At 39.0% G+C, this 27552-nt stretch overlaps 1 protein-coding gene across 1 annotated transcript in view; it reads right to left on the reverse strand.

Moving 5' to 3' along the window:
• Positions 1 to 27552, reverse strand: part of DCDC2 (doublecortin domain containing 2) — a 556437-nt gene that overhangs the window by 272729 nt on the left and 256156 nt on the right. The window lies entirely within an intron of this gene.

The raw sequence follows: 27552 nt of genomic DNA on the forward strand, positions 1-27552 counted from the left end.
AGGATACATTCAACTATTTTACTCCACTCGTGAATGTATTTAAACTATCTTATATGTTATGTTCTATATCATACTATCCAGTTCTGTTGTTTCTAATTGTAATCTAGCTATTGTGGGGGGCTTTAGAATGCTGCATTTAAAAATATTTACTTATATCATTGTATTTGTTATGCAGTAGAATTTCATTTGATTGTGACATTTTGGCAGAACCATATTAGACATTGAAAACTAGGGGGGGGGGGAATGTAAGAAATAAAATCTAATATGGTTCCCCTTTGTGGCTTACTTAGTAAAGATCACGTTAGTTATACTGCCTTTCTGGTTAAGCTTAAAGGGACAGTTTACACCAGAATTTTTATTGTTTGAAAAGATAGATAATCCCTTTATTACTCATTCCCCAGTTTTGCATAACCAACACAGTTATATAAATACACTTTTTAGTACCTCTGTGATTACCTTGTATCTAAGCCTCTGCAAACTGCCCCCTTATTTCAGTTCTTTTGACAGACATCCATTTTAGCCAATCAAAGCTTGCTCACTGGAACTCCACGTGCGTGAGCACAGTGTTATCTATATGATAAATGTGAACTAACACCCTCTAGTGGTGAAAAACTGTCAAAATGCCCTGAGAGAAGAGGCGGCCTTCAAGGGCTTAGAAATTAGCATATGAACCTCCTAGGTTTAGCTTTCAACTAAGAATACCAAGAGAACAAATCAAAATTGGTGATAAAAGTAAATTGGAAAAATGTTTAAAATTACATTCTCTATCTGAATAGAGTTTATAAATTGAGTTTATTTTGGACTAGACTGTCCCTTTAATAAAGTGACTACATGAAAGCAACATTACACACAAACCTCAAGTACATTACATACTTCTATTCAAACGTGGCAGTATTCTTTGATACATGAATAAAGTTAAAGGGACATTGAACACAAGATTTTTCTATGCTTTGCATAAATGTTTTGTAGACGATACATATATATAGCCTGTCTGGCGGTGTATAGTTTTGCTTATTTTTAAACATTGTCTTGCTTTTCAGACTCCTAACCAAGCCCTAAAGTTTTAGATGTATACTGATGTATACAGACTTCAGACTGCTTCTGTTTGTATAATGGGTCTTCTCATATCAAGGGGAGGGGAAAGGTTCTGCTCTCAGCCCCTTTCAGTGGGTGTCCCAGGCTTATCTTATACTCTGTGGCCCTCTCTGCATCGGCCAGCCATGGTACCAATTGTTGGTGGCGTGGGAGGGATATGAAGGAGGCGGGTGGGCGGCCTATTGCTGGATCAGAGTTCCGGTAGGCTGGATCAGAGTTCCGGTAGTGCACAGATGAGGGCGGGAGCACATGTGCCTGCTACATATGTGTATTATGTGAAGGAGGGAGAGGGAAGGAGGAAGAGGGAGGGGGGAGTAAGTGTTGGGGAAAGGGATTTGGGAGGGGGTATGGTATTGAGGGGGCACAGCTACACTACAGAAAAATGGGGGGGGGTTATTTTTTTTTTATAAAAAATCACATTTTCTTAGCAAATACCCAAGATGGCGGCAAATAGGTAGAGGGGGGAGGGTTAGAGAGCTGTTTGGGGGGGGGGGGGTCAGTAAGGTTGGGGGGTAAGGGAGGATCCTACACTGAAGAAACATTATATATATATAAAAAAAAAGTTAAAAAAAAGCCTTTTATTTTATTACTGGCAGACTTTCTGCCAGTACTTAAGATGGCGGTGACAATTGTGGGGTGGGGGAGGGAAGAGAGCTATTTGAGAGGGAACAGGGAGAGATCAGGGGGTGGGATGTGTCAGCTGGGAGGCTGATCTCTACTCTAAAGCTAAAATGAACCCTACAAGCTACCTAATTAACCCCTTCACTGCTGGGCATAATACACATGTGGTGCGCAGCGGCATTTAGCAGCCTTCTAATTACCAAAAAGCAATGCCAAAGCCATATATGTCTGCTATTTATGAACAAAGGGGATCCCAGAGAAGCATTTACAACCATTTGTGCCATAATTGCACAAGTTGTTTGTAAATAATTTCAGTGAGAAACCTAAAGTTTGTGAAAAAGTGAACAATTTTTTTTATTTGATCACATTTGGGGTGAAATGGTGGCATGAAATATACCAAAATGGGCCTAGATCAATACTTTGGGTTGTCTACTACACTAAAGCTAAAATTAACCCTACAAGCTCCCTACAAGTTACCTAATTAACCCCTTCACTGCTGGGCATAATACAAGTGTGGTGCGCAGCAGCATTTAGTAGCCTTCTAATTACCAAAAAGTAATGCCAAAGCCATATATGTCTGCTATTTCTGAACAAATCTCATCCCAAAGAAGCATTTACAACCATTTGTGCCATAATTGCACAAGCTGTTTGTAAATAATTTCAGTGAGAAACCTAAAGTTTGTGAAAAAGTAAACAATATTTTTATTTGATCGCATTTGGCGGTGAAATAGTGGCATGAAATATACCAAAATGGGCCTCGATCAATACTTTGGGTTGTCTACTAAAAAAAATATATATATACACATGTGAAGGGTTTTTCAGGGATTCCTGACAGATATCAGTGTTACAATGTAACTATCGCTAATTTTGAGGAAAAAAAGTGTGGAAAAAACAAAGTGCTACTTGTACTTATTGCCCTATAACTTGCAAAAAAAGCTAAGAACTTGTAAACATTGGGGATTTTTAAGCTCAGGACAAAATTTAGAAACTATTTAGCATGGGTGTTTTTTGGTGGTTGTAGATGTGTAACAGATTTTTGGGGTCAAAGTTAGAAAAAGTGTGGTTTTTTTTCAATTTTTTCATCATATTTTATTATTTTTTATAGTAAATATAAAGTAAAGTATATGATATGATGAAAATAATGGTATCTTTAGAAAGTCCATTTAATGGCGAAAAAAGTATATAATATGTGTGGGTACCGTAAATGAGCAAGAGGAAAATTACAGCTAAACACAAACCCCGCAGAAATGTAGAAATAGCCCTGGTCCTTAACGGTAAGAAAATTGAAAAATGGTCTGGTCACTAACGGGTTAAGGTCCAGTTTAGCTTCTTACAATACAAAAGCTAAGCTATGACATAATATAGCCGTTTATTCTGCAGTAATTATGGAGGATGTCAGGTAAGTATAGCTTACTGATAACCTAGAGCTTTGGTCAAATCTGATTTCCAAAGAAAAATAGCAAACATGTATGCAAGTCATAATTGCCTAATATCAGACAATAGTGTGCCATTTTTCATTTTTTTATTGAAAAGCTCAAACTAGAAATGAAGAAATAATACCTGCAAACTTCTAGATAATTTATTCCTCACACTGTAGGCAGAATTTATGTTTGCAATAGACAGTGTATCCAGAGAACAGTGCGCTTGTAAACATACAAGGATATGTAATTTCTCTTTGCAGCAATATCAACCAGGTTACCTATTTGAACAGTTAATTACTTGCTTAATTCAATCATTTATCATTGGTTTATGCTTCATAAATACAGAGATTCATTGCAAAAACATATGTGAAATTGAGTGAAGTTTAATTAAAAGCTTTAAATGGGGTCATTGATATTTTAAATAATGAATGTGTGACCGCCATAGACATTAGGAGACCGTTGTCAATGTCAGCACAAGCATAAGCAAAACCAAAACCTAACACTGGAAGAACAAATGTAAGTCAAATAACTATGGCAGATTCAAATAGCCTTCAAATTATTGTTACAATTATCTTGCCGTGAATGTAAAAGCAGAACTGTGTAGCTCACTTTGCTATTATTAGTCTGATGCTAAAAACGTAGGAAAAAATTCAAAGTATTTCATTTGATTACGATTTGATTATATTTATCCATGATTCTTCATAGTATATGATGTTAAATGTAAGTAAAAGTGGCAAAAACAGAGGGAAATTCCACAAACAGGGCTCTGAATGTGATGCAAAAATATGCTATAATACAAATGAAAGATAAATAATTAAACATGTAAAATAATTTTACCTAAAAAAGTCATTTGTTGTTTATATATATATATATATATATATATATATTGGTGTTTGTGTGCACCTAAATGTAATGGTAATGCTTATTTGCGGAATGTGGCAATAAGGGTGACTGCTAAATAGGGTTAGTAAAATAAAAACTATGAACAGCTATTACACGTCTCTATCAGCTTTCTTGTCATTAATGTCTTTGGGGAATAGGGAACCAGAGACTACAGCCCCAGTTTTAGGCATTTAAGCCTGAATGTATGTTAGTGTATTTATTTGTATAGCTATGTGGCTGTTATCTGTTATACATTTATGTAGCTTGATTTTGATTCTGCACAAACCACTATTGATATTGAAATATAGCACCACAAATAAATTGTGAACAAAAATTGTCAAAAAGCAAATAAGGTGGATCAATAAAATCTAAATAACATTTGAGATTTCAGTAAAGTAGACAAAAAAGGACATTTTTGAGTATCATGTACCCTTAAAATATTTGTCATGTGTAAATGCAGCTCTTGAAAGAAAAGAGTGGAATTACATTAAAGTGACAGTAAAGTAAACACTTAAACCTTTATTGTTTAGATAGAGCATATCATTTTAAACAACTTACCAATTTATTTATATTATGGAATATGCTTCATTCTCTTGGTATCCTTTGTTGAAAAGCATGCATAAGTAGGCTCAGGAGGTGGCTGGTTAATGTGACCTCAAGCTTGCGGTTTCACTTTACGCTAAGCGCAATTAAGAGGACAGTACTTTACAATGAAAAACAAATATGAGCATTTTTTATTTTATTTTTTAAAAACTGTATGAAGCAGTTATAAGGGGTTAAAGTAAGGAGATGTGGAGTGTTTAACCTCGATATAAAGGCACTTTAGGTGCCTTTTTTCAATGAGGGACTGTGTTTTCTCTATAAATATCTATGTATATGCTTATATGCATATATATGTATGTGTTAATATGTGTATATACCCATATAAACACATAAATATATATGTATATAAGCACATAAACATATTTATTTATTGCTGCCCAACACTGGTGGATTTGCCCCCTGCACTGCTCTAGGTTGTTTGCCGTGGCTGCTGGCATGAAAACGAAGCTCCTATTGAAGCGCGCTCTCGTGAGAACTTGGCCTGTGACAATGCAAACATGAGGTCGCGTTCGCATTGCGCCGCACTTGTAATACCAGCGCACATTTACGCCTGCGTAAGTGCAATACTGAGCTCCACTCGTAATCTGGCCCATAGAGTTGTAGCCTCAATAGTGCACAAATTGCAAAAATAGAATGTTTCTTTAACAAATTTGTACAATTGCATCATAAGCTCAAGTAATCAGAAATTTTGCTTTACAGTAATTTATTTTCTGACTGTGATGTCCCTGATAATTTCTGCTAAAAAAAAATTGTACATGATGCATATAAAGTATGGCTCTTAGTTATGTATCATATCTGAGGAATTTTGTGAAAAATAAAATTTTACATTTTGTGCCTTTTTTTGCAAATCCACTTTGAACATACATAAAAGACTTCTACCTTACAAATTACACTAAACTGTAATGTCATATCAGTCTCAAACACCATGAAAAATATGTAATCCAATATAATGTATAAATTTGCTATATGGTTTGATAATATTTTGCCGTTTTTGGCACTTTAGTATAAATACCCAATGGAATCTAGTATACACTACAAGATATGACATACAATAGCTATTGTAAAAGGTATAGGAAGATAATATATAGCAGGGATTCACTGGAACGGCTCAGCTAGACAAAATATACTGAGAGCAAAGTGAAAATGTTATTACAAAAAAAATTGCTGTGGATTTATAAGGTATCCAGAGGGATATCTATGAAGAGACAAACTCAATTTCTAACAATTCTAGACTAAGCTCTATAACCTAAATGCATCAAAAAATCCTATTTTACCCTAGCGGGCAGCACAAAATACTTTCCTCTTTATCTTTATTCCATCAGGCATTAAATGGGATGCCTGAATTGTTTTGCCATATGATACACTGAATTCTGAGACAAGCAGTGGTCTTATGAAGGTTTTATATAGCACAAAAGTGGAAAATTAGGTGCAACTGCTCTGAAAATTAGATATCCAACAATAAATATTTTTCTATTGTAGACAAAGAGAAAACAAAAAGGAAGAAAGAGGATTATAGGCCAATATACTGCTCTGAAAGGTAATACATGTGTTTATATGAAATGAAAATAAAAAAAAGAACGATAAACAATTATTTTTGACCAGATAGCCAATACATTAAAACCCAAAAATGCAGTAGCATAAGAAACTGTTAACTAGTTTACAATCTCTTGGGTGCCAAAGACTGCTGCAAAGCTTTGCAGTTAAGGAGTCATTTTCCCAAGCATTTCTGTAAGGGTGGTTGATTCAGGGAATAAGCTTCCATTAGAGGGAATCTAGACTGTGGGAGACAATAATGCCTGGGATAAATATATCCTACAAACTAATTAAGCTTGCACTTTATGGGAACTATTTCAGACTTGTGTCTATGGTTCTTATCATAGAAGCATAGATTTTAACAGCAGATAAGATCCATAGCCCAGCAAGTCTGCCGATTTTTTCCTAAAAGTATAAATTTATCTTGTGCATATTATAGGTTTGTCATTACTACTTCTTGTCGAAGTTTATTCCATGAATCAATCACCCTTTCTGTAAATAAGTGCTTCCTCAAATTACTCCTGAATACACTACCCTTCAGCCTAAGATCATGACCCCTTGTTATTACATTTTTCTTTTTATGAAAAATACTCTAACTTCAGCTTTACTAAGTCCCTTAATATACTTGAAAGTTAGTATCATATCACCTCTTTCTCTCCTCTCCTGGTAAGTTTTATTTTTTTACACCATGTACCATTTTAGAAGCCCTCCTTTGCACAGATTCCAGTTTGTTTATATCCTTCTGAAGATATGGCCTCCAGAACTGCACACAATACTCAAGATGAGGCCTACATAATGATCTGTAAAGTGGCATAAGAAACTTGCTATTTCTGTTGCAAATACCTCTACTAATACAACAAAGCATTCTACTGGCCTTACTCACTGCAATACTACATTGCTTACTAATTTTGAAATCATCTGAAATATTAATTCCCAAGTCTTGTTCCTCATTTGTAACAGTCAGTAAAGTGTCATTGAGTCTGTAATTAACGTTTGTTTGTTTTTCTTCCCTAAATGCATATTTTTGCACTTTGCAGTGTTAAACTTTAGATACATTTGTCCAATCCTTGAATTTTTGTATCTCTCTTCAGGGGTATCACTGATTGTGCATTTCTGAAGCATATGTAAAAGCTTGTTATCTCGTAAATACAGCGAGACAATATAATATACAGCTTCTAGCTTTTAACTGTAAGAGCAGATCCAATATCAATTACTTAGATATAGAGATGACTTATATATATAGAGAGATATCAAGCTTTTACATATGCTTCAGAAATGCACAATCAGTGATGCCACTTTTGCGCTGTTAAAATTCACGTGTGCTATCACCCAAAACATGCCAGCAAAGCTTCGAAATCTGTATATATATCCAGCAAGGGGGATAGTGATAAAGTTCAGAGAGTGTTGTTGACAGTGTACAGAGAGTTGTATACATTTTGTACACTTTGGGCAGTTTTTCAGCTGAAAAGAGAATCATATCATTTATCTGCAGAAATTCTCATAGACTAATGAAGAATGTTGTAGCAGCAAATGTTGATATTTATGTTATTATATTATTGTTTTGCAGAGTTACATGTCTTCCAGATGTAATAGCTAGTAACTTCCCTACCGTGTTCTGCCCAGCCCCCATAACATCAACACATTGCACATGCACAAAAAACACAGGAACGTGTACGATCGAAAAGTAACTGTGATCACACGTTTGATGGCGATACTGATGACAAAATAGGGGAGGGGGAAAGCAGACATTTTAAACCCACAGAGGCGCAAAAAGTAAGTACTATTACTTGTAAAGGAGATATGTTACAAAAATGGGCTATAGTTAGCAATAATAAGCATTTGCTACTTTATAGGAATGACTTAGGATACATTTTGGGTTGACTGTCCCTTTAAAGCAGCATTCTACACAGTTCCTAAATTAGTTTGTAGTGTGGGACATTGTCAAATGCTTTGATGAAATCAATATATACAACATTAACTGCTCCACCCTGATCTAATAGTTTTGTTACATAATCAATTAAGTCAATTAGATTAGTCTGACATGATCTCCCTAAAGTAAAACCATGCTGATTGTTGTCTTTATGTAAGTCAGATTTTTTTCTTTTAAGAGACTTTCCATTAATTTCCCTACTACTGAAGTTAAACTAACTGGCCTGTAGTTATCAGATTCTTCCCTACTGCCCTTTTTATGAAGAGGTACTACATTCTCTATTCTGCAATCATCTGGAACAACTCCTGTCAGTAGTCACTGATTAAACAGATCAGTTAATAGGGCAGTTAGCACAGATCTAAGTTCCTTTAAAACCCTTGGATCAATATTATTAGGACCCATTGACTTTTTTACATTTATTTTTAATAATGCCTATAAAACCTCATCCTCTGTAAAAAAAAAAAAAAAAAAAAAAAAAAACCCTTAATGCAAACATTCTATCTTCACATTCTTTTGTGAAGACAAAACAGAAGTAATCAATTAGAAAGTCTGCAATTTGCCTTCTCCTTCTACTATTCTACCATCAACTGTTGTCAATTTTACGTTTTTTTTTTTCCCTCCTTTTTTATCTAAAGGTTTTGTCCCCATGTTTTACTGACTGTGCTATCTTCTCTTCTGCATGAACTTTAGCCTTCCTACTTAGTTGCTGAGTCTTTTTTGTTAGAGTCTCCATATTTGCATATCATCATCTGACTGTGTGTAATTTTTATAAGCTATCTTTTTGTCTTTACAGCATGTGCTGCTTCTTTGGAAAATCAGATTGGTTTCCTTTTTCTTTTACAGACATGTATTATACAGTGTGTGGTTTCATCTTAAATGGCAAAATTAAAAAATGATCACTGTTCTTGAGCCCTGTAATAAGAGTTTGGCATTTTATCTGCTGTCATAACCTATGTTTCTATGCAGTATGGCAGGTGCATAACTAAAGGGTTGCAGGGTCGCCACTGTTACTGGGCCCATCCAGTGGCTGCAACCCATCCTTTTAGTGGGCCTACAGCCACTGCTCTATCCAAGCTGTGCAGCTTGTGCAGGTCAAGGGTCAGATCTCATTCCAGCTATCCTGTTTGTTGTTATCTCTGCAATTGGAGGTCAGTGAGGCCAGAAAGGTAATCCTAATATCTCTCTTCAAGTTGCTTTATAGCATTTAGCATCTATAGCTGCTGTTTGTAATTTGTAATCTATGGAGATGCCTCACAATAGTGGATATTGCTTACTTAATGTTCACATGCTTTCAATGAAATGTACTTAAGCAGCTAATTTACTATGAGTAAATGTTTGTGTGTATATGTATGTGTTTGTGTGTGTATAAATATAAGTGTGTATAGGTGCATCTGTTTTTGTGTATGTGTGCGCGTATATGTTAATATATGTGCATGTATCTATATATGTGTTTATGTGTGTATACAGATATGTGTATGCTTGTGCTGTTCAAATGAGGGGAGCCCTGACACAGAGTTTTCTCTGGAGCCCAGTGAGTTCTAGTTATGCCTTTGCAGTATGGTGCAATCCACTTTGTAAACCACTATAAAAACTCCTGATTCATATAAGCAAAAATCGATACAAAAAAACACATAGGGCTAGATTACAAGTGGATCGCTAAATGATTGCGCTCCCGTTCTCTGGTTAATTTTCTAAAAGTGCCCCAAATGCCCTCAAAATAGAGGGAATTGTAGTTTTTTATTTTAAAAAAAAAATCTAGCTTATTTTTTAATAAAAAAAATGCAATAGGCAGTTTTTGGGCTTTAAAGTTGGGGGAGGGGGGTTAAAAAAAATAAACGCACTGAAAAGTGCCTTTACATTGTGGTCTATGGGAATTGTGTGTTCCCATAGACCGCAATGTAAATATATATCTGTGGCGGCATCAGAACAAGGCTGCCATAGGAGCCTATGGAAGCACACTCTCACACATTATCATGCGCTGGTATGACAAAGTGGAGCACTAATATCGCTTGCATGCAAGCGATATTTAGGGCTTCACTTGTAATCTGGCACATATAATCTTGTGACAGGTGGTACAATCTCATTGATGATGATAAAGATTCTTCTGTTTGGAGAGAAAATGTACTGCATACTTCACATGGCTGAACTCACTGAATGCTAAAAGAAAAAAGGGCAAAACCTGGAAGTCCAAGAAAGATGAGAGATACCTCCAATAAACCTCTCACTGCTCTGATGGGATGATATAAAATTATCATTTAGCACTATGAGATCTCTAACATGATTCTAGACGGGACAATTTTGCTATACTTTTATAAGGAGTGTTCTCTGAATTTCTGTATGTGAAGGAGATAAACTATAAGCCCAGTGCAATATAGCACTACATGGTATAAAAGTTGTATTACACTTAGTGCTTTGTATGTTATATTATTTTACACTTCAGATTGGGTCCTTTCAGTATTATTACTTTTAAGTTTTGCACTTTCTGTTTTATATTTAAATACATTTTGATTTAAATCCAGCAGTGATTTTACAAATTCTAATTATATTTTGAAAGTTAACACATTAGGATCATTCTTTGTATATTTCTGTGCATTATATATTTCTGTGCATCTTCAACAAATTACACTGCATTTGCTCTATTGTAAAATAAAACACGGCTTCAGAATGTAGGAGGGACAGGGGAGTTCCCTGGGCTGAACAGGAGAGTTCCCAGGTTATGTCTAAAGCTCTCTCACAATTCTGATGAAATGCTGTAATTATCTCACCAGCTGTATACAGGTAAAGTTTGCTAAAATTCACAATACACTTATTTAGCTAAAAGAAAAGTAATATACTAAACTAGAGACAAGAGCAATTTAAAGGGCCAGTCTACACCTTAGTTATCTTTAAGTCTTACCTTAGATTAAACTGCAACTAACCTCCTGCATCCCTTTCTATATGATGCAGCAGGAACGGTAAAAAAGTTATTTTAAAATGAATATTGTTTCTAGCCACTTTGAAATGGCTGTCAAGCTCTGCCCACTGATGACATCACGATCTGGGCTGCATAAAATGCTTCACTAGTTACAAAAGACTCACTAGTTGGATTCAACAAACGGTCAATGCATTTCAGCATAATGCTTAAATGCAGCCCAGATCGTGATGTCATCAGTCGGCTTGGCATCCATTTCAAAGTGACCAGAAACTATATTAATTCTAAAATAACTTTTTTACCGTTCTTGCTGCGTGATATAGAAAATGGTGCATAAGGCTATTTGCAGCTTAATCTAATTTGAGACTTTAAGATGACTAAGGTGTAGACTGTCACTTTAAAAATTGTAGTAAAAACATTTCAGTTTGATTTGTATTTGCTGCAAACTGAGACTTTAGTGTTCTCCCAGTGAAGGCTTATCAGTGTGGACAAAAGGGGTTCTGCGCCACCAAAAAACCACAAGAATAAAATGAATTGATGCACATATAATTTACTAACAGTTTTTAACTAAATTAATAAACATGTATGGTAAGATAAACAATAGTACTGTGTGTAATATCACAGGTAATCTTGAACAGAGTAAGTAAAAGGCAAGCACAACTGGAGCTGAAATCAACGAATCAGCCGATAATTTCTTGAGTGACAGCAAAAAGTTCAGAGAGGACCGTCTGTGGAGCAGACTGCAAAACTGCCCTGATACCGCTGTAAAACATGGGGCACAAAGGAGCAGTGATGTGCAGTCACTAGAGGCAGGTGAGGCAGTGCTTCACCTCTCATATGGGCAAAAATATATATATTTTTTTATTGGCTTTAAAAAAAAAAATTTAATTTTTTTCCCCCAGCATTTTTTTTTCTCATATGTTGTGCAGTGGAGAGGCACAAGCAGGTCTGCCCACCATTACACAACATGCTGCGCCACCTACTGGATGCAAGTGGTTAAGATCATTGCATGGCCCATTAACTGCTTATTTGAGGCAGTCCTATTTGGGCTGAACCAATCCAGCGAGAGGCATTAGAAAGTGGAAAATAGGGTTGGGGCTGGATGTTAAATCATATAAAACAAAACAAAAAAGGAAAAAAACAACTTTCATATATTTTGTTGCTGTCCTGTGAACCTGCTAGCTTTGCTAAAGTGAAAAAGAGAGTTCTGTTCTTCCCCTCTAAGTGCAGTGGAATGTGCCACTGTCACTTCCTGAATCCTTACAGAGCAAGAAAAGAGGCACAGAGAGCAGTGTTTCAGCCACATCTTATTAAAGTAAGATTTTACTGAAAGGGATTCTGTTAGTGAAAATGATAATTTAATGAATGTGGTTTAGTGTTTTTTTACTCTTTTACAGCAGGGTCGTTTTTGTATTTTGTTTACTCAAACTTTACACCCACTAACTTAGCAGCTTGCCTCTGTACTTCACACTAAATTATAGACTAATTTTCTGAACTCTCTGTAGCTCTGCTGTTTTATTACTTTAAAATGCAGTGCCCCCCCCCTTTGTCTCTCTCTCTCTCTCTCTCTCTATCCATCTCTCTCTCTCTCTATCCATCTCTCTCCTTATGTGTTGTTCTCCCCCATGGTCTCTTTCTCTCTCTATCTCTTCCTCCCTCTCTGACTCTCATCCCTTATGTAATGAAAGAATCTATAAGCAGAATTTGCAGCATTAAAGTAAAAAGTATGTTTTAAACATATTTTAATGGGCATGGATTTCTAGATCTCATAATCAGAGCAAGCATTGTGTTATCTGGCAAGAGTTTCTGTTACAATCCTTTTAGACTAAAATCAGATGTTTACTAAGTTGACCAGTTTTCCAAGACACCATTTAAAGGGACATGAAACCCATATGCAAATTTAAATAACTTTCCAATTTACATCTAATATCTAATTTTCTTCATTCTTTTGATGTCCTTTGTTGAAAATCATATCTAAATATGCTCAGTAGCTGCTGTTTGGTGGCTGCACATAGATACCTCATGTGATTGGCTCACCCATGTGCATTGCTATTTCTTCAACAAAGGATATCTAAAGAATGAAGGCGTATCCTAGCCACTGCCTCACCAGCCTCTGACGTCACTGCACGTCACTGCAAAGGAGATCCCAGCATGGTTACAAAACCTTTTAGCCGGGCGCCTCCTCTACCCTGCTCAAGGTCCAACCTAATAAAGTATAACTCCTACTTTTGTGAGGCAAGAAAAACTATTAGCTAAAAGGGGCTGTCATATGCACATCAGAGAAGTAGCACACGGAGCAGAGAACACGGAAGTCTTTTGTAGTTTTTTTTTTCCAGTCCGATGTCTACCCAGTGCCCATTATTTGCTAATTTATTGCATGCTGTCTCATCAGTTAGAAATAGGACTGTAGGTTCTGTGAGGAGCAGCCTGTTGTATAGACAGTATTGCGGTCTCTAACCCTATTAACCATTAGCAAGCCTAGCTATGGAATGGACCGCAAAATTTCTGTACGTTAATGGAGTCTTCATAAAAAAAAAAAAAAATGTAAGTGGAGAAATGTGTGTGCCTATTTATATATGTGTGTGTGTGTATATATACAGTATATTTATATATCCTATCTTCACTGGCATATTTTAAATATTACACAGTGTATTGCAGTGTAATATATTACACAGTGATGAGTTTATTTATTTTATTTTCCCTTTAAGAATATATATATTATTAAAATAATGTCACCAACAGGTTATAAATATTACCTGATATTTCATGTAATTTACTTTTTTAAATGTGTTTGCCATGCATATAGATACCAATTCTACACAGTGATTGCTTTATTAAGTATAAGTACTTAATTGTGTATATATACTATTTGTGTGTGTGTATATATATATATATATATATATATATATATAAATATATATATATATATATATATACACATACACACTTTTTGCCCTCCGTAGTCCAACACTTTGCCATATACCATATACCTTTTTAACTCTTTAGAAACATTTTTAGCAAATATATGTATATATATACCCGTATTGTTCCGCATATAGGCCGCACCTGAATATAGGCCGCACCCTTAAAGTTTGGTGCCATTTTAAAGAAATTAAATTTTAAAGCTGCAATGTTTGCAAGTGAGACCAGCACTTTCAAATGTGTAAGCAGAGTCCCAATGTAGGGTGCCAGCTCCCAGGGGGATCCTTTTCCACTTCCCCAAGACCCAAGAGTATAAAATAAAACAAAGGAAAGATGCTGAACTCCTTAGTATGGTAATTTCAAATGTGAAAAAAAACGTTATTCAGGCATTAAAGCTATAATGGCTAAATAAAGGCTTTTTCACATTTGAAATTACCATACTAAGGAGTTCAGCATCTTTCCTTTGTTTTATTTTAACAGACCAGTATTAAAGCTACAAATTTTTATTTAACCTAATAGTACAGTATTTTTATCAGGTATGTGAGGGGGGAAAAAAACAGTCTCTTACCAATATCACAGACAAAACTGACTAACATGGGACATCCTGTGCTCCGGCAACTTCCTCCCTACCCACACTGCAATACCCATAAGGCACATTCCTATAATCACCCTACCGGTATAATCATCCTCCTTGTACCGGTACTTGTATCAACCACGGACTCTGCATGCCATTCCGTTCAGCACACAGCTCCTACTGTGATGACATCATCATCTACAGCCACATCTGCCGCTCCGTCCCTGCAGACTGCAACGCCTGTGAAAGAAGCATTTAGCAACGTCTTCGGTTCACTCCTAGAAGACTGCTAATGTTACCAATACCTGCGACTAAGCATTAGCAGTCTTCTAGGAGTGAACCGAAGACGTTGGTAAATGCTTCTTTCACAGGCGTTGCAGTCTGCAGGGACGGAGCGGCAGATGTGACTGTAGATGATGATGACATCAAAGTAGGAGCTGGGTCTGAACGGAGAGGAATGCAGAGTCCGTAGTTACTCGCTCAGGGATCAACATATAGGGCTACCATATTAGTGCATACCCATACCACTGTATAAGTTACCGGTACATTCCTTACCCGGTATTTACTATAATAGGCAGGTTTAAGCAAAATTTAAAAAAAAACAACAAAAAATACCGAATATAGGCCGTGCCCCGCATATAGGCCACACTGCAACTTTAAAGGTCAAAATCAAGGGAAAAAAGTGCGGCCTATATGCGGAACAATACGGTATATGAGTGTAATACTTTATTTTAATATGTTTAATAAATCAACATCCTTTTACTACAATTATTTTTCAATAGCAAAACCCCCCTACAAATTTGTGCCTTATTTGGAGGAGCCAATCCGGGCTTTAGTCCACAGACAACAAGGCATTGTTCATTAATTTGCAGCTCTTATCTAATAAAGCCAATTAGGAACAGATAAGTAGCCGGCTTAGGGCTCTGTGTTCTAAGCAGCGTAAGCTGCTCCAGAACCCTTACGGGGCAGGTTTGCACTGTGAGTCTGCTTGCCACAATGTAAGAAGCAGCTATTATCAAAACTCGTTTGCTTTCTGTAGTTGAGAAGCTTGTCCATACGACATTTAGTACATGGAGGCCTTAGCCTTGAAAATTCAGCAAGGTGCTTTTCAAGTTCTGAGAATTAGAAATTGCTCAATTATCAAAGCTAAATTAGATGAAAAGGGGCAAAATAAATAATAAAAATATAATGCAAAGTTGTCTCATAATGCAAAATTGTACATTTTATAAAAAATATCTACTGTCTCTTACTATCCCTTATCCTTTGCCATGAATTCACAGGAACTACTAGAGGGGGAATAAAGGGATACTTTTGATAATATTCATAAAAACACAATTTATGCTTACCTGATAAATTTATTTCTCTTGTGGTGTATCCAGTCCACGGATCATCCATTACTTGTGGGATATTCTCCTTCCCAACAGGAAGTTGCAAGAGGACACCCACAGCAGAGCTGCTATATAGCTCCTCCCCTAACTGCCATATCCAGTCATTCGACCGAAACAAGCCGAGAAAGGAGAAACCATAGGGTGCAGTGGTGACTGTAGTTTAATCTAAAATTTTGACCTGGCTTAAAATGACAGGGCGGGCCATGGACTGGATACACCACAAGAGAAATAAATTTATCAGGTAAGCATAAATTGTGTTTTCTCTTGTAAGGTGTATCCAGTCCACGGATCATCCATTACTTGTGGGATACCAATACCAAAGCTAAAGTACACGGATGAAGGGAGGGACAAGGCAGGTACTTAAACGGAAGGTACCACTGCCTGTAAAACCTTTCTCCCAAAAATAGCCTCCGAAGAAGCAAAAGTATGAAGCGAAGACCAAGTCGCCACCTTGCAAATCTGTTCAACAGAAGCCTCATTTTTAAAGGCCCAAGTGGAAGCCACAGTAGAATGAGCTGTAATCCTTTCAGGAGGCTGCTGTCCAGCAGTCTCATAGGCTAAGCGGATTATGCTTCTTAGCCAAAAAGAAAGAGAGGTTGCCGAAGCCTTCTGACCTCCTCTCTGTCCAAAGTAAACAACAAACAAAGCAGATGTTTGACGAAAATCTTTAGTAGCTTGTAAGTAAAACTTTAAAGCACGAACCACGTCCAGATTATGTAAAAGACGTTCCTTCTTTGAAGAAGGATTAGGACACAATGATGGAACAACAATCTCTTGATTGATATTCTTAGTAGATACCACCTTAGGCAAAAACCCAGGTTTTGTACGCAGAACTACCTTATCTGCATGGAAGATCAGATAAGGAGAATCACATTGTAAAGCAGATAACTCGGAGACTCTACGAGCCGAGGAAATAGCCATCAAAAAAATAACTTTCCAAGATAAAAGCTTGATATCTATGGAATGAAGAGATTCAAACGGAACCCCTTGAAGAAATTTAAGAACCAAATTTAAGCTCCATGGGGGAGCACCAGGTTTAAATACAGGCTTGATTCTAACCAACGCCTGACAAAACGCCTGAACGTCTGGAACATCCGCCAGACGCTTGTGCAAAAGAATAGACAGTGCAGAGATCTGTCCCTTCAAAGAACTAGCTGATAATCCTTTCTCCAATCCTCTTGGAGAAAAGATAATATCCTGGGAATCCTAATCTTACTCCATGAGTAACTCTTGGATTCACACCAATAAAGATATTTACGCCATATCTTATGGTAGATTTTCCTGGTAACAGGCTTTCGTGCCTGTATTAAGGTATCAATGACAGACTCGGAGAACCCACGCTTTGATAAAATCAAGCGTTCAATCTCCATGCAGTCAGTCTCAGAGAAATTAGATTTGGATGATTGAAAGGACCTTGAAGTAGAAGGTCTCGTCTCAAAGGCAGAGTCCAAGGTGGAAAGGATGACATGTCCACTAGGTCTGCATACCAGGTCCTGCGTGGCCACGCAGGCGCTATCAAAATCACTGATGCTCTCTTCTGCTTGATTTTGGCAATCAGTCGAGGGAGCAGAGGAAACGGTGGAAGCTTGGCGTTCTGGTGAGACGCCATGAAATCCAGTTCTGATTTGCCCCAACAATGAATCAATTGAGCAAACACCTCCGGATGGAGTTCCCACTCCCCCGGATGAAAAGTCTGACGACTTAGAAATTCCGCCTCCCAGTTCTCTACACCTGGGATATGGATCGCTGATAGGTAGCAAGAGTGTTTCTCTGCCCAGCGAATTATTTTGGAGACTTCTAACATCGCTAAGGAACTCCTTGTTCCCCCTTGATGGTTGATGTAAGCCACAGTCGTGATGTTGTCCGACTGAAATCTGATGAACCTCAGGGTTGTTAACTGAGGCCAAGCCTGAAGAGCATTGAATATTGCCCTCAATTCCAGAATATTTATTGGGAGGAGTTTCTCCTCCTGAGTCCATGATCCCTGAGCCTTCAGGGAGTTCCAGACTGCACCCCAACTTAGAAGGCTGGCATCTGTCGTTACAATTGTCCAATCTGGCCTGCAAAAGGTCATACCTTTGGACAGATGGACCCGAGATAGCCACCAGAGAAGAGAATCTCTGGACTCTTGATCCAGATTTAGTAGAGGGGACAAATCTGTTTAATCCCCATTCCACTGACTGAGCATGCATAGTTGCAGCGGTCTGAGATGTAGGCGCACAAAACGGAACTATGTCTATTGCCGCTACCATTAAGCCGATTACCTCCATGCACTGAGCCACCGAAGGGCGCGGAATAGAATGGAGAACACGGCAAGAATTTAGAAGTTTTGATAACCTGGACTCCGTGAGGTAAATTTCCATTTCTACAGAATCTATCAGAGTCCCTAGGAAGGAGACTCTTGTGAGTGGGGACAGAGAACTCTTTTCCTCATTCACTTTCCACCCGTGCGACCTCAGAAATGCCAGAACTATGTCCGTATGGGACTTGGCAATTTGGAAATTTGACGCCTGTATCAGGATGTCGTCTAGATAAGGGGCCACTGCTATGCCCTGCGGCCTTAGGACCGCCAGAAGCGACCCCAGAACCTTTGTAAAAATTCTTGGGGCTGTAGCTAACCCGAAGGGAAGAGCCACAAACTGGTAATGCCTGTCCAAAAAGGCAAACCTTAGGAACCGATGATGATCTTTGTGTATCGGAATGTGAAGGTAAGCATCCTTTAGATCCACCGTAGTCATATATTGACCCTCCTGGATCATAGGTAGGATGGTCCGAATAGTTTCCATTTTGAATGATGGAACTCTGAGGAATTTGTTTAAGATCTTTTTTGGGAACCACAAACAGATTTGAGTAAAATCCCTGTCCCTGTTCCTCCTTTGGAACTGGATGGATCACTCCCATAACTAGGAGGTCTTGCACACAGTGTAAGAACGCCTCTTTCTTTATCTGGTTGACAGATAATCGTGAAAGGTGAAATCTCCCTTGTGGAGAAGAAGCCTTGAAGTCCAGAAGATACCCCTGAGATATAATCTCCAACGCCCAGGGATCCTGAACATCTCTTGCCCACACCTGGGCGAAGAGAGAAAGTCTGCCCCCTACTAGATCCGTTACCGGATAGGGGGCCATTCCTTCATGCTGTCTTAGAGGCAGCAGCAGGCTTTTTGGCCTGCTTGCCTTTGTTCCAGGACTGGTTAGGTTTCCAGGCCGTCTTGGACTGAGCAAAAGTTCCCTCTTGTTTTGTAGCAGAGGAAGTTGATGCTGCTTGGAGTTTCGAAAGGCACGAAAATTAGACTGTTTGGCCCTTGATTTGGCCCTGTCCTGAGGAAGGGTATGACCCTTACCTCCAGTAATGTCAGCAATAATTTCCTTCAAACCAGGCCCAAATAGGGTCTGCCCCTTGAAGGGAATGTTAAGTAGTTTAGACTTTGAAGTCACGACAGCTGACCAAGATTTGAGCCATAGTGCCCTACGCGCCTGGATGGCCAATCCAGAATTCTTAGCCGTTAGTTTAGTCAAATGAACAATGGCATCAGAAACAAAAGAATTAGCTAGCTTAAGTGCTCTAAGCTTGTTAAATATGTCCTCCAATGGAGTCGTTGTCTGTAAAGCCTCTTCCAGAGACTCAAACCAGAATGCCGCAGCAGCAGTGACAGGAGCAATGCATGCAAGGGGCTGCAGGATAAAACCTTGTTGAATAAACATTTTCTTAAGGTAACCCTCTAATTTTTTATCCATAGGATCTGAAAAAGCACAACTGTCCTCGACAGGGATAGTAGTACGCTTTGCTAAAGTAGAAACTGCTCCCTCCACCTTAGGGACCTTTTGCCATAAGTCCCGTGTGGTGGCGTCTATGGGAAACATTTTTCTAAAAATAGGAGGGGGGGAAAACGGCACACCGGGTCTATCCCACTCTTTATTAATAATTTCTGTAAACCTTTTAGGTATTGGAAAAACCTCAGTACACACCGGCACTGCAAAGTATTTATCCAGTCTACACAATTTCTCTGGCATTGCAATTGTGTCACAGTCATTCAGAGCAGCTAAAACCTCCCTAAGCAAAACACAGAGGTTCTCAAGCTTAACTTTAAAAGTAGAAATATCAGAATCAGGTTTCCCTGAGTCAGAGATATCACCCACAGACTGAAGCTCTCCTTCCTCAGCTTCTGCATATTGTGAGGCAGTATCAGACATGGCTCTTAAAGCGTCTGTATGCTCTGTATTATGCCTAACACCAGAGCTATCACGCTTTCCTCTAAATTCAGATAGTCTGGCTAATACCGCTGACAGTGTATTATCCATGACTGCCGCCATGTCTTGTAAAGTAATCGCTATGGGCGTCCTTGATGTACTTGGCGCCATTTGAGCGTGAGTCCCTTGAATGGGAGTAAAAGGGTCTGACACGTGGGGAGAGTTAGTCTTTTTGCATAACTTCCCCCTCGTCAGGATCCTCTGGTGATACATTTTTTAAAGACAAAAGCTGATCTTTATTGTTTAAAGTGAAATCAATACATTTAGTACACATTCTCATATGGGGTTCCACCATGGCTTTTAAACATAATGAACAAGGAGTTTCCTCTATGTCAGACATGTTTGTACAGACTAGCAATGAGACTAGCAAGCTTGGAAAACACTTTACATCAAGTTAACAAGCAAATATAAAAAACGGTACTGTGCCTTTAAGAGAAACAAATTTTGTCAAAATTTGAAAAACAGTGAAAAAAAGCAGTAAATCAAACGAAAGTTTTACAGTGTATGTAATAGGTTAGCAGAGCATTGCATCCACTTGCAAATGGATGATTAACCCCTTAATGCAAAAAACGGATCAAAAAAACGAAATAAACGTTTTTTAAACAGTCACAACAACTGCCACAGCTCAGCTGTGGCCCTACCTTCCTCAATAAACGACTTTTGAAGCCTTTAGAGCCCTTCAGAGATGTCCTATAGCATGCAGGGGACTGCTGAGGGAAGCTGAATGTAATTTTAACTGCGCAAAAAAGCGCTAAAATAGGCCCCTCCCACTCATACTACAACAGTGGAAAGCCTCAGGAAACTGTTTCTAGGCAAAAATCAAGCCAGCCATGTGGAAAAAAACTAGGCCCCAATAAGTTTTATCACCAAAGCATATATAAAAACGATTAAACATGCCAGCAAACGTTTTATATTGCCATATTATCAGAGTATATATCTCTGGTAGTAAGCCTGATACAAGTCGTTATTAAATCATTGTTTTTAGGCTTAACTTACATTAATCAGGTACCAGCAGCATTTTCTAGTCCCTAGAAAAACTTAAAACTGCATATACCTCAATAGCAGGATAACCTGCACGCCATTCTCCCTCTGAAGTTACCTCACTCCTCAGACATATGTGAGAACAGCAGTGGATCTTAGTTACAAGCTGCTAAGATCATAGAAAACGCAGGCAGATTCTTCTTCTAAATACTGCCTGAGATAAAATAGTACAACTCCGGTACTATTTGAAAATAACAAACTTTTGATTGAAGAAAAAACTAACTATATTTTACCACTCTCCTCTTACTACCTCCATCTTTGTTGAGAGTTGCAAGAGTATGAATTGATATGGCAGTTAGGGGAGGAGCTATATAGCAGCTCTGCTGTGGGTGTCCTCTTGCAAGTTCCTGTTGGGAAGGAGAATATCCCACAAGTAATGGATGATCCGTGGACTGGATACACCTTACAAGAGAAAACAAGGTCTTGAGTGACAATCAGGTTACAAACTAATCTAAATAGTTTCTATGATGTATGAACATAGATAAAAGTGAATTACTTTATTTTAGGAACACAAATATTATCTCAAGTGATATTTATCTCGCTATGCAGGGCACTGTATGTGAAGGAGAGACTCATATTTTGCAAATAAACCGCATTTTTTGGTCATGGAAATGTTAGATGAAAGTAGATTTCATCCCCAGTAACTAAAATTCTTTTCTTCCCCCTGTAAACGCAAACAAAAGGTGGAACTCTTAGCCTGTAAGAGTTAGCCTATAGAGAACTTTAACAACTTAAATTATGCTTACCAGATAATTTTATTTTCTTCTGACGGGGAGATTCCACAGCTGCATTCATTACTTTTGGGAAATACAGAACCTGGCCACCAGGAGGAGGCAAAGACACCCCAGCCAAAGGCTTAAATACCTCCCCCACTTCCCTAATCCCCCAGTCATTCTGCCAAGGGAACAAGGAACAGTAGGAGAAACATAAGGGTGAAAAAATGTACCAGAAGAACAAACAATTAAGGCCGCCCCATGGAAAAAAAACACGGGCGGGGAGCTGTGGACTCTCCCCATCAGAAGAAAAGAAAATTTTCTGGTAAGCATAATTTAAGTTTTTCTTCTTAAACAGGGTGAGTCCACAGTTGCATTCATTACTTTTGGGAAATCAATACCCAAGCTTATAGAGGACACTGATTGCAAACGGACGGGGAACAAAACGCGGCCCATTCTGATGACACCACAGCCTGACACAACCCAGACTTCAACAGAAGCAGGAGAACAAAAATATGGAAAGAGGACAAGGTAACTGCCCATCAATTAGAACCATAACAATCCCAGTTAGAGATCACTCTAAATGCAGGACTCCACTGAGCACAAACACCTCTGAGGAGACAAAAATCCCGCTCACTAGAAGCACACAAGCAAAAAACCTCCCCATAAACAATGGTAAGAGAAACAACAAACAGACTCCCACGCCACCTTCCCCCTAACTGAAAGAAGGGGAAAATGAAATAAGAAGGTCCGAAAGAACCTCCAGAAAACAAGCCCCGAAGATTCAAGGACAAAACAGCGAGAGAAGCCTCTAGCATAACTACCAGGCTGCAAGAGGACAAGGACCCGTATAAAATACTCTACCAACGGAGGAGTGCCGAACATGGATCCAAAAGGAACCAAAGGAAAGCCTTAACCTGACCAAAGTCCCAGAAGGCACAAAAGGTAGAACAAGACTACCTTACCAAACACAGCTAAATAGCACAGAGAAACTGAACACCCGTAGGTCATAAAAACACCGGGAGCATAACAGAAAGAGAATAGTAACATTTGTTTATGCCACAAACGAAAGCCGCAGGCTTCCATCAGAAGGCAGACAGACTAAACATCAAAACCTGGGAATTAGCCAACTGAATGGTTAGCAGACGTACACCAGGACATCCCTGGAAAGGACAAGAGAATAAACTCAGAAAACAGGGCTGACCAACTCCTCCCCTACTAGAAGACAGGGTAAGGAAGTACAACCCCCTGACCAATAAGGAAGAACCAACTGCAAGGCCTCCCAACCTAAGTAAGGGTCCTGCAGGAGATAAGATACGTGGTCGATGCCCAAACAGAGCAGACAGAATACCTGACCCCTACTCCGATCCAACAGTCCTAACACCGAAGCCACTGGCAATGTCCCAAGGACCAGAGAGATTAAAAAATCCCAGCATCGAGAAACCCCAGAGATCACTAATGAATCTCCAACCACTAGTTCTCAAGGAAAAGAAACTGTAAGAAGGACCTACACCTAGAAACTAACTCAGGATCCAGGATACCTATCCTCGTTACCCCTCAGAAACCCGAAAGGAGGGTACACTGCAACAAGAGAAACCACAACCCGCTGTACTCCTAGAGACAGATGAAGGAAAAACTACCTCAGGAGGAGCCAACTGGGTAGGCTCAGTAGACCGGATCCTTCAAAATAGAAGGAAAACTAAGAAATCCAGGAATATTCTAGAAAAGAAATTTCCAGAAAAAAACTTCCATCTCTCCAGAAGAGAGAAAGGAACCACCCCAGTAGGATAAGGAGAGTTCCCCAGGCCTGAGGAACCAAACCTGTTACCGGACGCTGGACATATCCAAGACTATTAAAATCTGGGAACAGAACAACCAAATGCCAAGTCAAAGACAAGAGCTAGGTTAAAAATCCTGACACCCAAAACCAGGAGCCAGATCAAGGCCAAAACCTTGCGGAACAACCACAAGATACTCCTTCTGCAATGAAAATTGCACCAGAAACGATGCAATTGCAGCCAAACCCCCATGGGGTCTTGAACTCTGATCTCTCAAGATGTATCCCAGTGACAGGTCACTGAGCCCCAAAGGGCTTCTAGGAATAATACCTTCAAAGTCCGAAGCCAAATGAAGGAGCCAAAGGAGAACAGAACTCCAACCTTAAAAATTAATCCCTGATTGAGAAAAATGACAGTCTCTAAAGTTCCAAACTGGATCATCCCCAGTAATCCCAAGAAACTCGTAGTAGGCAACGGCAAGAGAGACTGCAGAGCAATCCCCCAGATCACCAAGTATAAGGATCAAAAGGAGGATAATGCAAGGAAAAAAACGGTCCCGAAGAACCGGGTCTCCTCAATCAAAGGACCAGAAGTCCTACCCCAAAAGACAAGGGGAAGCGAAAGGTGCTGCATACCTCAAAAAGAGGAGAAAAGCACTGGCGAAGGAGATCGTGCAATAGGATAATTCGATCCACAAAGGAGTACCAATAGAGGGGAACAATCACCCCCTCACCAGGTACTGAAGATCTCAAAGCAGCCATCTGATCCTCCTCAGAAGAGAGGACTCTAGCTCCTATCCAAAGGACCTCAGGAACTACAAATACACTGCCACAGCAAGATTCATATACCCAGCTAGCCATGCAAGCTATGCAGGGACAAAATACTTAGGATAGAGTACGAACCAACGTCGGACGCCCATCAAGATGAAACAAACTAGGACCAACCTGACATTTAGAAAAGAAGGACCTCCTATAACTTGTAAATACAGAAAAACAACCTCTTAACAAGAAGGAAGTAAACTTAGTACCCAAACAGGACCAGCCTGTTGACAACGATACAGCATGTCTGATATAAACCTCAAAAGAACAGAGTGCAACAGTACCCAACCAGGACCAGCCTGCAGACTAGGGTACAATGAACTGTTCAAGAGCTTAACTGAAAGTTCCAACCCCTAGCAGGGCTAGACAAAACAAACAGACAAATGACAGACAAATAAGCTCTAAGGCTTAAACATTGTCTTTTTTTAAACATTTTTTTATTTTTTTTGTGTGACTTCCGCCGGAAGCAACAACCATTGCGACCATAAAATCGCTAGTATCCAAATTCCAGAGAAGATAAGAATTTCCAAAATAAAGATTATAACAGTCTCGAGCTCTGGAAATAAAAGAAACAAATCCTAATCAGATCAAAATAAAGTAGGCAGCACCCGCAGGCGAAACGCCAAACTAATAGAAACACAAACAGAGCCAGCCTGTCAGAGACCTGATTCCTCAAGAGCTCAGAACTGGGATTAGATACACAAACAAAAGACAATTAGGGGTAGGATTCACATCCCTCCCCTCATCTAGTGCTGTTCGCCATCAGAATCAGAAGACTGAGGATCCGGAGGCAAATGAAGACTAAAATCCTCCCAAGCATCCAGTACCTCCCGCAGCAATACACACAGGCGTGTCAGACTGACTCGAAAGGCAAAACTCATCTCCGGCGGGGAATCTGAAGGCCCTGAGCCAGCCAGCTGTCCCCCTGAAGCCTCGGAGGGAACCACTCCCCCAGAGGAAGGACCCGTCAGAAAAAAAGGACACAGATAAGCTCTTGGCTGGCGGCCCACAAGAATCTGTAAATGCGCCAGCACCACTAATATAGCCATGCGCAACCGAGTAGCAACCTCTAGTGGAAAGAAACCTCCTTCTGGAGAAGGGGTAACCGAATTCGGGACAACTGCTTGTGTAGGAACAGAAAATTCCAGGGAATGCACCTCACGGGACACAGAATCCTCAGAGGCAGACGGCTCAGCGGTCTCCAATCTCTCCCCAGAGGGAGAAAAGAGCACTCTATTATGGCATATGGAACATAAATGATTGGGCTAGATTACCCAGGCCTTCATACAATCTAAGCAGGAGACAGAATCTGAGTCAGAACATCCTTCTCTGAAAAATCAGAATCCTCCATAACTTGACCAGACAAATTTGGACGAAAATAACTGGTACCTCACCAACCACCACCGAATGGCTGTGGCACATGACACCTCCTATGACCCAGACAAGCAGAGGAACAGGTCCTCTCCACCGCCACTCGGTCACGAGGTGTGACATGTAGGCCAAAGAAAAGTAAGCCAGTCCACAAGAACTGCGTAGCTCTAAAAACTTATACGTTCCGTAATAGCCAAGAGCCCCAACGTTTCTACACATAAGCAGACAGAATCACATAACAAACATGATTAAAGTCCCCCACTGCTCAATAACCCCCCTCAAGAGATATTAACCCTTGATTCCATAAAGATAAAGGACTCCCACTGAGACCCTGTCTACTGTTATTTACATTGCATTCACAATGAAAGTAAAATGAAACGATCTTACCGGAATCTTTGCCGTGGAACAGTAACACGGTCCTTCAAGTTTGACAGATAGTAGCGTTGCTTCTGACATGGACTTGAGTGAAGAAAGCAGGCCGCGAAACTCGTCAATGCTGATTGCTTATAGAGCTGTTAATATGATTTGGGATGGTTTCGCAGAAAGACTCTCCCTGCATCTCCGGACTCTAACTTTCATCCATGCTCTCACTGAGAGGCTGACAGGACTACTTAAAACTCCACTCCCATTTCGAAGAGTAGTACCCTTCATAAGAGACTCTGTAAACTTCTGACACTTCTTTGCCAACCTCCTGTGATGAAAGCCAAAGAATGACTGGGGGATGAGGGAAGTTGGCTGGGGTGTCTTTGCCTCCTCCTGGTGGCCAGGTTCTGTATTTCCCAAAAGTAATTAATGTAGCTGTGGACTCTCCCCGTTTAAGAAGAAAAATGGCTTAAAGGGACAGTTCCCCCCAAAAAAATTCTGCCATTTAAATTGTTCCCAATGATCCATTTTACCTGCTGGAGTATATTAAATTGTTTACAAGTAGCTCCTACCCCTATTTTGGCCTTTAAAATAGCCGATTTAGCTTGTGGTCTCCCAACCGATAACGAAATTTTGTATACTGGAGTCTAGGCTATTGATAAGTCTAAGTAAACACAGCCAGAAGAAGAAATTAAACTCACAGTGGGGTGCAGGATAGTTAAGCAATAAAATGATAATTTTCCATTGTTCTTTTTTTTTGAGCTTTTGTTTTCCAGACAAATATAAGATAAGGAAGCAAGTGTGTGTACACAAAGTGATAGCATAATGAGATCTGATATTACCTGAAGCTCAACCCATTGTAATCGGCTGTTTAAAAGCACAAAGCTAGCTACTTCATATACACAAATAAAACTGAAAATGTAATTTATCATACATTTTATACTCTGCAGCTGGTATAACAAGTCATTTAAAATATAATAATATAAAAACAATTTTACAGTGTACTGTCCCTTTAAATATATATTTTAGCCCAACAAAATACAGGGTTATGATTGTTTGGGTTAAATGGGTAGGTATTTTAAACATATTACTGTCCATTCACTTGGCAATTTTCTTAATTGCACAAATTAGGATCAAAGAGGACCATTAAAGGTTAAATTCCATAGACATTCTCTCTTCTAAAAACGTTACTGTCTTTGTATAATCTCAGCTTGTATTTTTTTCAATTTATAACCAATGTACACTAATAACTTGAATAAGAAAAACTGTTTTACTATATACTGACTCATTTAAAAATGAATTGTCATTTTAAAATGTGTCATTCAACTTCTCAAATTTAG

Source organism: Bombina bombina, chromosome 5 (genome assembly GCF_027579735.1).
Source record: "Bombina bombina isolate aBomBom1 chromosome 5, aBomBom1.pri, whole genome shotgun sequence".
Lineage (NCBI taxonomy): Eukaryota > Metazoa > Chordata > Amphibia > Anura > Bombinatoridae > Bombina > Bombina bombina.